This window comes from Lontra canadensis, unplaced genomic scaffold (genome assembly GCF_010015895.1).
Source record: "Lontra canadensis isolate GAN:19392208 unplaced genomic scaffold, GSC_riverotter_1.0 scaffold187, whole genome shotgun sequence".
Lineage (NCBI taxonomy): Eukaryota > Metazoa > Chordata > Mammalia > Carnivora > Mustelidae > Lontra > Lontra canadensis.
In genome coordinates, this window is record NW_022631181.1 from 1,007,510 (window position 1) to 1,020,788 (window position 13,279).

The 13,279-nt window shown below is 45.2% G+C and overlaps 1 protein-coding gene across 2 annotated transcripts in view; it reads left to right on the top strand.

The window, feature by feature from the left end:
- Positions 1–814: 814 nt before the first annotated feature.
- The window catches only part of CORO1C (coronin 1C), a 76,407-nt gene continuing 63,942 nt past the window's right edge, over positions 815–13,279 (top strand). Inside the window, exon 1 of one of the 2 annotated variants that reach the window (XM_032847370.1) lies at positions 815–887. The gene's annotated coding sequence lies outside the window, so the exon portion shown is untranslated. Of the gene's footprint in view, positions 888–9,797; positions 9,815–13,279 lie in introns of those variants that run through there. The other variant, XM_032847372.1, reaches the window with a different exon arrangement.

Below are 13,279 nucleotides of genomic sequence, written 5' to 3' on the forward strand. Positions count from 1 at the left end.
CTTAGGGAGTGGTGTGGCCAAGCCCAGGGACAGCCACCCTGTGCTAGGAATGCGACCACGGAAAGCGGAGGGACGGGTGGAGTGCTAGCAGTCCCCAGAGGTGGTGGTGGGAGGAGGGTGTGATGGGAGAGGGGGCGGAACTTTGGCTCGCAAAGGTGGGAGTTGGAGAATTCGGGGCGGGGCTTGGAGATTCAAGGTTTAGATAGGCAGTGGGCGGGGCTTGTGATGCCGAGAATCGGGTTGGGTCCGTGGGTGGGGCTTCCAGCAGAGGGGCGGGGTTTTGTGGCGCCGTTGGGCCAGTTCGGACGCAGTGGGAGGGGAGGAAGGCTTAGAGAGCCAGGAGGCCTGCTAAGGGTTTGGATGGGGCAGTGGGCAGGCTCAGGGGAGCTGATGTTCCGGTTTTGAGGGGGTCTGGAAGCATCTTTGAGGATCCGGGGGATGTGGCCCTACAGAGCCGAGGCGGGCCAGTGGGCGGAGCTCCCGGTTCTGAGGAGCAGCGGGCGTGGCTAGGGAGCGCCCATGGGCGTGGCCCTCCGGCTTGACTAGTAGGCGGTGCGTGTGCTTGGGTACCGCCTTCCTCCGCAGCCCACCGGCATCCCTCGGCGCGACCAGAGGGGGCGCTAACGAGAGTGGGGCGTGTAACCAGGGGTGGGAAGTGGGCTTTCCCTCCCGGAAGTGGGCGTGACGGGCCGAGCCCTAGGGCCCTTTGGTTGGGCGCGGCGCGGGGCGGGGGCGGAGTCTGCGTGCGGCGGCGGTGGCGGCGGCGGCTGCCCGCGCCCCTCCCCCGCGCGGTGCTCAGTGCCAGGCGGGAGGCGGCAGCGGTTAGAGGCTTCGCTGGGCTTTGCAGCCGGGACTTCGGCGGCGGCGCCTCAGGCATCTCGGCCCTGGTGAGCAGCGCGCGCCTTGCGGGGCCGCTCGGGAGCGAGCTGGCGGGCCGACCGGTCCTCTCAGCATGTGCCGGCGCCGGCTGACAGGAGCCGGCGGGGCGTGGAGCAGGGCCCAGTGGAGGGGAGTGGGCTCTAGTGGGCGCGCGGGGCGCAGACCCTTGGGCCGCCCCCTCCTCCACGGCCGGTGTGCAGCGGGTTGGAGCAGGGGCTGCTGCCGGAGGTTCGGGACGGAACCGCTTGGCCTGGGGAGGGTGAACCGGGATCCCTGTGGGGAGGAGGCTGCCCAGGGGCGGCTTTCGGGGGTCCAGACGCCTCCCGGCCGGTGAACAACCCCGGGTCGGGTGGGGAGGAGCTGTCTGAGGAAGGGTTTTAGGGATTGGGGACCCGCCTGGCTGGGTGGGGTCTGGGGTGGGGAGGGGCTGTTCGGGGTTAGGGCGCCGAGTCGGGGGCGCCGGGCCTGGGGGCGGGGTTTGAGTTGCCCCAGGGAGCGAGTGGGTGGGGGGCCAGGGGACCGGCTCACGTGGGGCCAGGGCGAGCTGGGGCCCTGCGTGGGAGGGGCGAGGGCGGCGGTCTAGCCCGAGGGTGGCTGGCTGTGGGTGCGAGGCCGGCTCCGGGTCCTAAAGATCTAGCTCGGGGGTCGGGAAGGGCCGGGCTCGGCTAGAACTGGAGTAATGTGGTCGGGGGCGGCTTGGGAGAGCGAGGACCCGAGCGGTGGGGAGTGGCGGGCTGGGAGGGCCAGGGCTGGCGTGGGGGGGCGGGGGGAGAGCGGTTGTTGGGAGAGGAAGAGCGGAGCTGGAACGCGGCAGGGTTGGGGGACTGGAGCGTCGGAGTGAACCGGGTGATTCAGAGATGTGCTCCCCTAATAGCGGAGCAGCTGGCGAGGGACGCAGTCAAAAGGAGCGAGGTGCAGGTGGGGCTCCGCTGCGCCTAAATGACTGGTGATGAGGTCAGATGTAGAGGGTGGAAATGCAGGAACCCAGCTCTCCCTCCCGCCTGTCCCCACCGGCGCGCACACACCAGCTCTCTGTCTCTCAAATGATTTGAATGTGTTGGGGGAAGTGGCAGGCTGCTAGGGAGAGCCGAGAAGAAAGGGGCTTCCTCTTGGAGGGAGGCGCTGGCCCTGCCGTCCTTTTTTGGGAGTGTTCAAAGGGTTTTGATCGCTGGAAAAGGAAACGTAGGCTTTACTGCATCGTGGTTTAGAATCACATCCTATATTTGGCCTTAATGTAGGCTGCCCTTGTTTTGTGGCGTCTGAAGTACTTGCTCTACATGTTGCTAACGTGGGATTCAGGGTGAGAAGCAAATTGCAAGTTGTTCATCTCCCCCAGGGTAGAAAGATACAAAGGCCTTTCTTTCCTATAAGACATTTAAACAGAATTGGATGTAGTGAGTGTTTTTAAACTGGTACTGAGTGGCCAATGTCTTTACTTTTGGTAATAGTTATTACAAAATATTAGGCCCTTTTACCGCAGCCATTCTGCCTGGGATTACATTCTAAAACAGTACTTGTAGGGCTCTTAGTCACTCTATATAATAATGCATTTCATTGTCCTTATCTGGCAGAATTCTCTCCTAACACCAGGGCCTGGTAGAATAGACAAAAACATGATTATAAGCAGTTGCTTTGTACCGTCTGTTCATTTGTGAAGGCAAGTAGATATCTGTTTATATATCTTCACTTTCTGCATTCCCTATAAAACTGAAGAAATGGGAAAAATCTGTTTTGGCCTTGATTTTGTATATTTCAGAAAATTAACTTAAGGAAAGTCATTTTTTTATATTTTATTTTTATTTTTTTGAGTGGAGATACACTTAAGAGACAGTGTGTGGATGTGAAGTCTGGTTAGTAACCCTTAGGTCTGAGAGGTTGCATAACTACTTGGGGGGAAGTGAAATAAAACTGGGAATTCTGTTCAATGTTAGGCCTCCATGACATGCACTGTTTTGTGGTAGGTGATAGTCATGTGTACTGAGGATTGAACAAAGATTGGTATAAAGGTCGGGTACACACCTTTTTGACAAATGCAGAATGTGCCTTGTCCATACTTATTTTTGATTATTTGTGGAAGGTACAGTGAAGCCTGTTGAATTTTAATAGACACATAGCAGTGAGCTATCACACTGCTCACAGTATTGAATATTTCATGTTCATTTGTTACTTTGCCTGCAGATTGTGCTAATTAGCATTTATGTCTGTTACTTTACATAGTTCTGGATTAGGTTCAGGGTGGCACATAGTACTTTTTAAAACATTGTTGGATTTTTTGATTTACATTTTATGTTTAATGCACCTGTCACTTTTGGGACCTACTCCAACCATGAGGAAGAGAATCACACCAGTGTGTGAAATGGAATGTTCAAAAGGATGAATTATCAGCTCTCAGTTATGTAACTGGAATGACAAATTATTTAATACTTTGATTTGTCACAAACTGGTGCTTTAGAAACTTTTTTTTTTTTTAAGATTGTATTTATTTGTCAGAGAGAAAAAAGTGGGAGAGAGCGCACATGCAGGGGAAGCAGCAGGCAGAGGGTAAAGCAGGCTCCCCACAAAGCAGGAAACCAGACTTGGGGCCCAATCCCTGGATCCCCGGATCATGATCTGAGCCGAACGCAGACTTTCAACCGACTAAGCCACCAAGGTGCCCCTAGAAACAGATATTATAACTGGGCTGTTTCGCCTTTGACTTTCTCAGAGGTGGAACAGTAATAAATTTGGGTGCCTCTTTCCTATGCAGGGTACAAATCCATGTTTGTTTTCCATTTGGTGACTTCCCTGTGTTACTCTGTTTCTGAGTTACAAAAACTTTTTCGTACTTCTCTGTCTTTTTCAACTTAAATGTCTTTTCTGTATTAAAACATGGAAATCCTCATGAATATTTCAGTATGACCTAGTACCTAGAATCTTAAGTAATAGAATCTCTCTGGGTTTTCTTTGCCCTAGTTTGGATCCTTTAAAATGAGTGAACAAAGTTCTTTATTCCTTTTTGAGAGCTTATTTGTACTTCAGTAATACATAATAGAATCTTTTTTTGTTTTGTAACTTCTTTTTGAGATATAATTCACATACCATACAGTTCACCTGTCTAAATTGTACAATTCAGTGGTTTTTATTATAGTCACAGAATTGTGCAGTCATCACCGTAGTTTTAGAGCATGCTCATGAGTCCAAAAAGAAACCCCGTACCTATTAGTGGTCCTCCAGCCCTGCTGTTCTCCTCCCTCCCCCGTTCTAGGCAGCCACGAATCTATTTTCTGTCTCTGGATTTGCGTATTTTGGACATTTCATATAAATGGGATAATTCATATGGGGTCTTTTGTGTCTCTTATTAAGTATAAGGGTTTTCAAGGGTTATTTATGTTTTACCATGTATCTGTACTATATTTTTTTAATGGTCGAGTAATACTCCACTGTGTGGATATACCATATTTTGTTTATCCATTCATTAGTTGGTGGTTGTTTGGGTCTTTCCCCCTTTTGGCTGTTACGCATAATGCTACTATGAACATTCCTGTACAAGTTTCTATGTGGACTTGTTTTCATTTCTCTTGGGACTTGCTGGGTCATATTGGTTACTCTGTGTTTAACTGTTAGAGGAACTGCCAGACTGTTTTCCAAAGCAACTGCATCATTTTACAATTCCATCAGCATTGTATAAAGGTTTCAGTTTCTCCTCGTTCTTGTCAACAGTGTTACTCTCTTACTTTTTGACTCTAGCCATCCTAGTGGGTGTGAAGCAGTATATCATGGTGGTTTGATTTGCATTTCCCTGATGGCAAATGATGTCCTGCATCTTCTGAAGTAATTAGCAGACAATTGAATATTTTCTCTGGAGAAATCTTTATTTATATTTAGATGCTTTTCTTATTTTTAAATTGGATTATCCTCTTATTGTTATGAGTTATTTATATATTCCAGTTACGTAATATCTTATCAGATGTATGATTTGCAGAATTTTTCTCTGATTCTGTGAGATGCCGTTTTGCTTTCTTGAGGGTGTCCTTTGAAGCACAGAAGTTCTTAATTTTGGTAAAGTCCAATTTATGCATAATGGAGTCAGTTGATAACGGAGTTAGAAGTTAAACCTTGGGTCCCTGGCTGGCTCATTTGGTTAAGCATTTGCCTTTGGCTCAGGTCCTGATCTCAGGGTCCTGGGATTGAGCCCCTCATCAGGCTCCTGCTCTGTGGGGAGCCTGCTTCTCCACCCCCCACCCCCATCTCTCCCTCTGCTTGTGCTCTCTTGCTGTCTCTCAAATAAATCTTTTTTTTTTTTTTTTTTTTTTTAAGTTACTTGACCTTAAGTCACATCCCCACCAGTATTTTGGTTCTATAAATTAAAAACCAAATGTGAAAGTGTTAGGAAACGATTTAAATTAGTTCTGTATCATAAAGGGTTCATCAGGAACATGCCATTCCCCTGTTTAAATCCTCTGGTGGCCTTCCACGTCCTGTCTGTGGTTAAACTTCAAGACTTCTTCATGTGGCTGTGGATCAGGGTGTCTCTGATTTCGGCCTGCCTCACCTCTTGCTACTCTCCTTCCTATGTTTTCATCTCTGTTGCTGCTTCCTGAAACTTCTCAGGCTTCAGACCATCTTGTGATGAACTTACCCTCCGCCCCAATCTGCTGAATCCCTCTTGTCCTTTGGGATCCTTCATGAAACTTTCCTCATCCCTGTGGGCAGACATTGTCCATGTCCTCACACATCAAACGTTCATCACTACTGTCTGCTGCAGGGAACTAGACCTGAACTTGAGTTTACTGTCTGAAAGCGCCTTCCATAGAAGCCAGAATATGAGAGAGAGGTACCTGACACGTTATACCAAGATTCCCTTGCTCACAGCTTGGTCTCCGGTGCCTTTGGGTTATTTGCTGAATGAAGGATTATTGAAGTTAATTGGAAATATCTTGAGGTCAGTGAGTTTCTCTGATGATTATTTACATCTCTGTTGCCTGTGTAAAGTAACAAAGTACAGGGGTATTCCCCCCCTGTCTTTCTGGCACCCAAGTCCACCTCTTGCCAAAAAATTGCTCAGATGGAAAACCAAGCATTTGAAACATTTTCCTGAGGGCAGAACCTTCTCATCCAGGTTCTTTCCCCCTAATGAAAAGTGCCTTCTTAGTAGGACAGATGGCCGAGGAACATTTTTAGTTTAGTATAACTTAGCCACACCAAAGGCAGCAGGCCAGCCCTGATGGTACTGAGTCAGTCAGTACTGGAACCACCCCTGTGTACACCTGATGATGGGTGTAAACTAGGTTTTCAGGGCAAAAGCCTTCTTGCCTTTCATTCTTTTGTTCATGCTCTCTTGCTTCTCTCAGAGAAGAGAAAAAAAAATGTTTTGTGCTCCGATGTTCACTCTTAATAGTTTCATTGAAAATACTCTGCTTAGTATCTCTCTTTTTTTAAAGATGTATTTATTTATTTTAGAGAGAGTGTGTGTGTGCTGGGGTGGGAGGGAGAGGGAGAGAGAGAACCTCAAGCAGACAACATGCTGAGCGTGGATCCTGATGGTGGGGCTTGATCTCACGACTTCAAGATCATGACCTGAGCTGAAATCAAGAATCGGACGCTCAACTGACTGAGCTACTGAGACGCCCTGGCTAGTATCTTGAGAATTAGGAGAAACCAGCTGGCCATTTGGGAACATTGCTGCTGCTGCTGCTGCTGCTGCTGTTTTTCTTTTAAAGATTATTTATTTATTTATTGGACAGACAGAGATCACAAGCAGGCAGAGAGAGAGTGGAAGGGGGAAGCAGACTCACTGCTGTGCAGAGAGCCTGATGCGTGCCTCGATCCCAGGACCCCAAGATCACGACCCGAGCAGAAGACAGAGGCTTTAACCCACCGAGCCACCCAGGCACCAATGGCTCCACTTCTTAATAGCTGTGACTGCCCAGTTATCCCACCTCCCTGAGCCTGCTTTCTCTTCTGTGGTGAGGGATGCTAATGGTTCCTTACTGGACTAGCAAGTAGACCATGAATAAATTTGTATTCCCTCTGTCATCCCTCTTAACGTCTGTTAATGAATGGAACAGGGGAGAATCAAATAGAGTAAGTCTAATACATTTTACTTCTGAAATTAAGCTATTAATGTATGGATTCCCACTCCCACCTCGGCATTTTAGACTTTGAATCAAACTTGAATTACTGAAGAGGGGAAGACTGTCTAATTTTAGGTTAGGAAGGTAATTTTAAAGATGAGGCAAGGTTTTGTTTTCTTTTTGCCTCTGTCTGTATTAGAAATGTCTATTTAGACAAGGTTCTCTTATTCAGGGCTCCTTTGTATTCAGTCTGTCTATTTTAAGGAAAAATGTTTAGTTCCTGGAAAAGATTGATATCTTTTTAGGGTTTGGAAGGAGATTGCGCTGCAGTGCCTAAGACTCTCATCTGGTTATAATGTTAATGGCAGTGTTGTGATAAACTAACGTTCTGTGTGGGAAAGAGCCTCAGTAGCTACATGGGATGTTAAACTGGGCCTGTCATATGAATTTCACATTAGTAACAAAAATGGTTCCCCCTGTTTGCCACAATAAAGAGAAATCATGTCAAATTAATGCAAAGGTCAGAGTGAGAGAAAGTAGAATACAGATGGATATATTTTGTATGACTGAAGGCAATAATTTCATAATACATATCCTCCCCCTTTGGTCATGAAATTGCCTATATTAATTTTTTTAAAATTATGAACATGGATCATACAAAGCGCCAGTATCTTACTACCTTTTTTTTTCTTTTTTAAAAGATTTTATATATTTATTTGACACAAAGAGATCACAAGTAGGCAGAGGGAGGGGGTAAGCAGGCTCCCTGCTGAGCAGAGAGCCCAATGCAGGGCTCAATCCCAGGACCCTGAGATCATGACCTGAACTGAAGGCAGAAGCTTAACCCACTGAGCCGAAGGCAGAGGCTTAACCCACTGAGCCACCCAGGTGCCCCTCTTGCTGCCTTTCTAAGAATATATCATTTTAAGGTGTTTGGGAGATTATTTCTCGAGTCTAGAGGTCCTCATTCTTTTTTTTTTTTTTATTTTTTATTTTTTTTTTAAGATTTTTTTTGTGGGACTCCTGGATGGCTCAGGTGGTTAAATATCTTTCTTCAGCTCAGGTCGTGATCCCAGGGTCCTGGGATAGAGTCCTGCGTCGGGCTCCCTGCTCAGTGGGGAGCCTGCTTCTCCCCTTGCCTCTGCTGTTCCCCATGCTTGTGCTCTCTCTCTCTCTCTCTCTCTGACAAATAAACAAAATCTTTGAAAAAGAAAAAGATTGTACTTATTTGTCAGAGAGTGAGTGAGAGAGCAGAAGCGTGGGAAGCAGCAGGCAGATGGAGAGGGAGAAGCAGGCTCCCCACTAAGCAGAGAGCCTGATGTGATGTGGGGCTTGATCCCAGGGTCCTGGGATTGTGACCTGAGCCAAAGTCAGCCGCTTTACTGACTGAGCCACCCAGGCGCCCCCAGAGGTCCTCATTCTTGGCTATCCATGAGGATCATCTGTAGACCTTTATAAATACATCTGCCGGATCATCTGTAGACCTTTATAAATACATCTGCCTGGGCTTGTGCTCCCTGGTGATTCTGAATCACAGAGTGGAAAGTACCTTGTTGGTCAATTCCTCCTCTTAACGGTGGAAGGTACTATTGTCATAGGGGCATGAGAGACTTGCCCAATATCAGGAACTTAACTGTTCCATCCCTCTTCCCCCAACTGCCTTCCACCTCCTTCCATGTGTCTTGTGAAATTTATTTTTAGAGTTGGTTGTGTCGAATTATAGTGTCTTGTCAATTTTTTTTTTTAAAAACAGTGTGAACCTGATGTACTTTCTCTTCTCAGTCCTTGACCGAATGCACCAGTTCCCTCTTAACCTTACACCACGGTCTTTTGCCAGACCTCCTCAACAGAGTTTGCCTCTTCAGTTTATCATCGCTATCAGTAGTTTGTACCAATGTTTGTGTCTTTTTTCACATCTTTAGAATGTGCATGTATTTTATTTACCCTATCAGATTTGTCCAGATATTCAGGTCTTTTAAGATGCTTATCCAAGAGATTCCTTGGATCTCTTGGATAAGCCTTTGGTAGATTTGATTTCTTAGTTTTAATGTAAAAAAAATCCGTTTTTATTTCCTCAGTCTTATAATCTGACTGTTAGTAAACAGTCGTTGTAGGTATTTATCTCAAAAGTTTCAAAGACCAATTAATATTGCAAAGGTGCCTTTGCATTGTGTCTTGCCAGAATAATCGGCACCATTAGGCCATATGCATATGGAGACACTAATTTTGATAAGAGCAACACGCGGGTACTGGAACTACACAGATTGTAACAGGCATAGTGAAAACGCTTTAGGATCAGCAGAAGTTGATCACAGCTTTACAGTGTGGTTTTTCTGGCTCCATGGAACCAAGACAGACTGGGAATCTGGGCACAGACAGGGCTGTTTGGTGCAGGAGCCTTTTTTGCCCCATTGTGGAGTCAGATGTGTGTGCCTATATTCTGAGAGGTGCTGAGGTCTTCATGCTGCATGAACAGAGATGTAATTTTTCAGTTTTGTGAAAGGCTGTAAACACATATGGGAAAGGAAGTGAGGGGAGAGTGCTGCCTTTGGAGGGGGTGTTTTCCACTCTTGATACTGTAGGGGTTCTTGACAGAATTCACAAGCACCTACCTCCTCCTCAGGACAAATGTTTACTCACCCTTGTTTGCTTACTTCACATGAAAGATAATTAAATTCCTTTTCATAATGGTCAATCATTTTTTTCTAGTTAAAGATTGTAATTCCTTTCATTCTTAGGAGCTTAAAGAATTGAGCCTGACTTACAAATGCAAAAACTCAAATGCTGCGTGAGTGCTGCCGAGAAACACATGTAAACTTGAGCTGTCCTCTCCCTTAAGCGGAAGAATTTATTGGGAGACCCATCACTTTACAAGCTAGACGGTGAATTAATTTTGTGGTTAGTAGTGTCTTTAGCTAAACATTGTCATCCTGGTTTTTCTTGGCAAGCAAAAGAGGGGCCCCGGCCAGCAAGGGCCGGCCATAGCTCCTGTGGGTGGTATTCAGTAAGATGCATGTTGTCTGTTTTAGAAATAGAGTAACCTTGGACTTCCTTTCTTATCCAAGCTGTTGCTGCTTTACACTGCTACTATAGGTAAAGATAAGTTAGAAGTTTTTGGTTCTTTAGTACCCTGAGAGTTTCATTTTGTTCTTACACCACATAGAGATACCTTGCATGCACTGGGCTGAAATTGTCACGAGGAACAAATAATGGGTATCACCTGCAAAGGATGGTTGTGAACCATGCGGTTTTCTAAGACTGAATGGTTGAGAGCCCAGATGCAGTTTCTGTATTGCAGGCGCTGTGTTCATTCAGTCCTCAACCCGGAACTGGGTTGTGTTCCAAAGTTGATCTCAGCTATTTGGAACTCAGATGGCATTTATGGTATAGATTTAGAATTACAAGTGGTGGGCAAGTTCCCAGCCTAGACTGAAGAAATGTGTTTAATTCACAGCCACAGGTTTTTCACCTTTTCATGGTGATCGTGGAGTCCTGTAAAACAGAGGGGAGGAACCGTGTTCTACCCCGACCAGCCCGTGCTGGCATCTGGTAGCCTCCTGCCCTGGCAGCCCTCCACAGGCTTCATCCTCCTTTCTTCATTGGAAGCTTCTGCTCCCCTGTTAAGCTGTAAAGCATATGGTTCAAATTCATTTCTACTAATGTGTTCCTGGATTGCCACAGTCACTTCTAGGCTACCACTGTTAGTAGCCTAGTTGGTACCACTGTTGCTACCACTGTTGGTAGCCAGTGTTAGGATGACTATGGGCTTTAATTAGATTATTTTCCTCACATCTCTTTATCCTTTCAGAGGTACAATATTAATATTTTTATTGTTGTTAATTTCTTTTTTCTTTTTTTTTTTTTTTTTTTTAAGAGGAAATGCGGAGTGGGGAGAGGGAGAGAGAGTTCCACACTGAGCGCAGAGCCAGACTCGGGCTTGATCTCACAACCCTGAGATCATGACCTTAGCTGAAATCAAGAGTCAGACACTTAACCAGCTGAACCATCCAGGTGCCCCAATATTAATACTTTTAAAAAGGAATATTCCTGTTATAGATCATCTCTCTAAAATTTTGGCCTTCAGTCAGTGCAACAAGGTTTCAGGGGAAAAGTTGAGCTAAGGCGTGTGGGATCAGGGAGAGCCTATATAGAGAGGCTAGCTCTCATACCTGGAATCAGGAAGAAGCCTTGCCTGCTTTTGAAAGGTTCTTCCTGTTAACCTCTAAAACAGTTCGTTTGCTTTTTTTTTTTTTTTTCCCCCTGAAATACTCATGATCCCTTTTTTCCGTCCCTTTCCTTTTGGAAACCGCTCTGGAAAGGGTGTTAAGTTTTAGCAGTGACTTGGTTTCTGTGACCTTTGAGGAGTGGATCAGGGCAGGGTAATGGCTGTAAATTGGGTCGGCCTGTACTGGCCAGAGCTAGGCACTGATCTGTGTATTTCTGTTCCTTATCAACTCTTACCAAAAAGCCCCTTCAAACAATAAGAAATAATTCACCTCTTTTTATTTATTTATTTATTTATTTATTTATTTATTTTACAGATGGAGATCACAGGTAGGCAGAGAGGCAGGCAGAGAGAGAGAGAGAGGCGGAAGCAGGCTCCCTGCTGAGCAGAGAGCCCCATGCGGGGCTCGATCCCAGAACCCTGGGATCATGACCTGAGCCAAAGGCAGAGGCTTTAACCCACTGAGCCTCCCAGGCGCCCCTCACCTCTCTTTTTTCGTTGTTGCCTGAGAGGTTTGGATTGTCTGGTTTCCAAGAACTCATTCAAACATTTTTATGTATTAAGTATTTTACTTGCTTTTAAAATGTGTAATAGTTTAAAAAATATGTTACAGACTTCTTCTAGCCCTCAAGTGTATAATTCCTTTTTTTTTAAAGTAATATCTATGCCTAATGTGGGGTTCAAACTTAAAACCCTGAGATCAAGAGTCATGTCTCCACCGGCAGAGCCAGCCAGGTGCCCCTCAAGTATATATTTTTCAATACTGAATTCCATGTGGGACTGAGCTCCATGGGAGTTGAGAGGACAAGGTAGGTGTTGGAGAGTCAGCATCTATGGGACATGGAGTTGAGGCCCTAAGGATGTATAAATTAGCACTTGGCTGATTTGGAACAGGTGTAATAGAGGAGGAATAGTGTAAGATGGATAGAGGAAATGGCCCAGATTGTGGAAGTCATGATAATAGACTATATATTCTATGTATGTAAAATATAAATATAGCTTTGATATGGAGTTACAAAGGTAGATGAAAATGTAATTTGTGGATGTCACTAGTGTTAAGGATTCCTCTGAATTATATTTTGGGTTAAATGATTAGAAATTTAAAAATATCTGTATGGAATTACTTTTCAGTTTGTGAAAGTGAGACCTAATACCACTATCTTTCACATTCCTTGAAGGCAGAGAGTACTCTGCATTTTCTGTGTCTCCTTTCCCAGCATGCTGCCTGGCACACAGTAGGTGTCCAATAAATGTTAGTTGAATAATTGAATTTCATTTTTTTTTAAAGTTTTGTGTTTTTTTTAAGATTTTATTTATTTATTTGACAGAGAGAGAGATCACAAGTAGGCAGAGAGGCAGGCAGAGAGAGAGAGGAGGAAGCAGGTTCCCCGCCAAGCAGAGAACCCGATGCGGGGCTTGATACCAGGACCCTGGGACCACGACCTGAGCCAAAAACAGAGCCTTTAACCCACTGAGCCACCCAGGCGCCCCTTGAATTTCAGTTTTAATGTGATATGCTTGCGGTAGAGATGGTCAGTCTTCCCATTTTACTAGACGATGACTGTGTTGAAGGGGGCATTTTCTGTGGTGTGGAAGGATTACTAATTGTACACATTTACTTATTAAATTATTTAATGGTAATCCAACCCCATAATTTTCATTATAGATATGTAACCAAAGTGTGTATGTGTGTATGTACATGTTTGTTTATTAGAACATGTTTTATTTGTAAAGCACATTTTGGAGCTCTAATTATTTACAGCATGAATTTTGATGAAAAACAGGGTGACATTACATATTGGTGCTTCATTGCAAATTTACTTTACTGGCTTCTTGAATAAGTTAAAAATACTGGTAGTTTGGGGTTTTTAAGTCTTTTGTTTTGTGGTTTAGTTAGCAGCTTTGATTTTAGAAGCAATTGAAGTAACATCTCTGTGGAAGCATGCTTTCATCTGGTGAGTTTTTCTTAAAATAGCTATGAAAAGAACCATAATTTGTATCAAGATGAGGATTTGATAGTTAAGGTAGACATGGAGAAAATTGAGCTCTCTTTCCTTTCTCCTCTCAAGTTTCTTATCCTTTAATGCATTGACTGGCTGTTCAGTGTCCCTAGTGGGTCCTG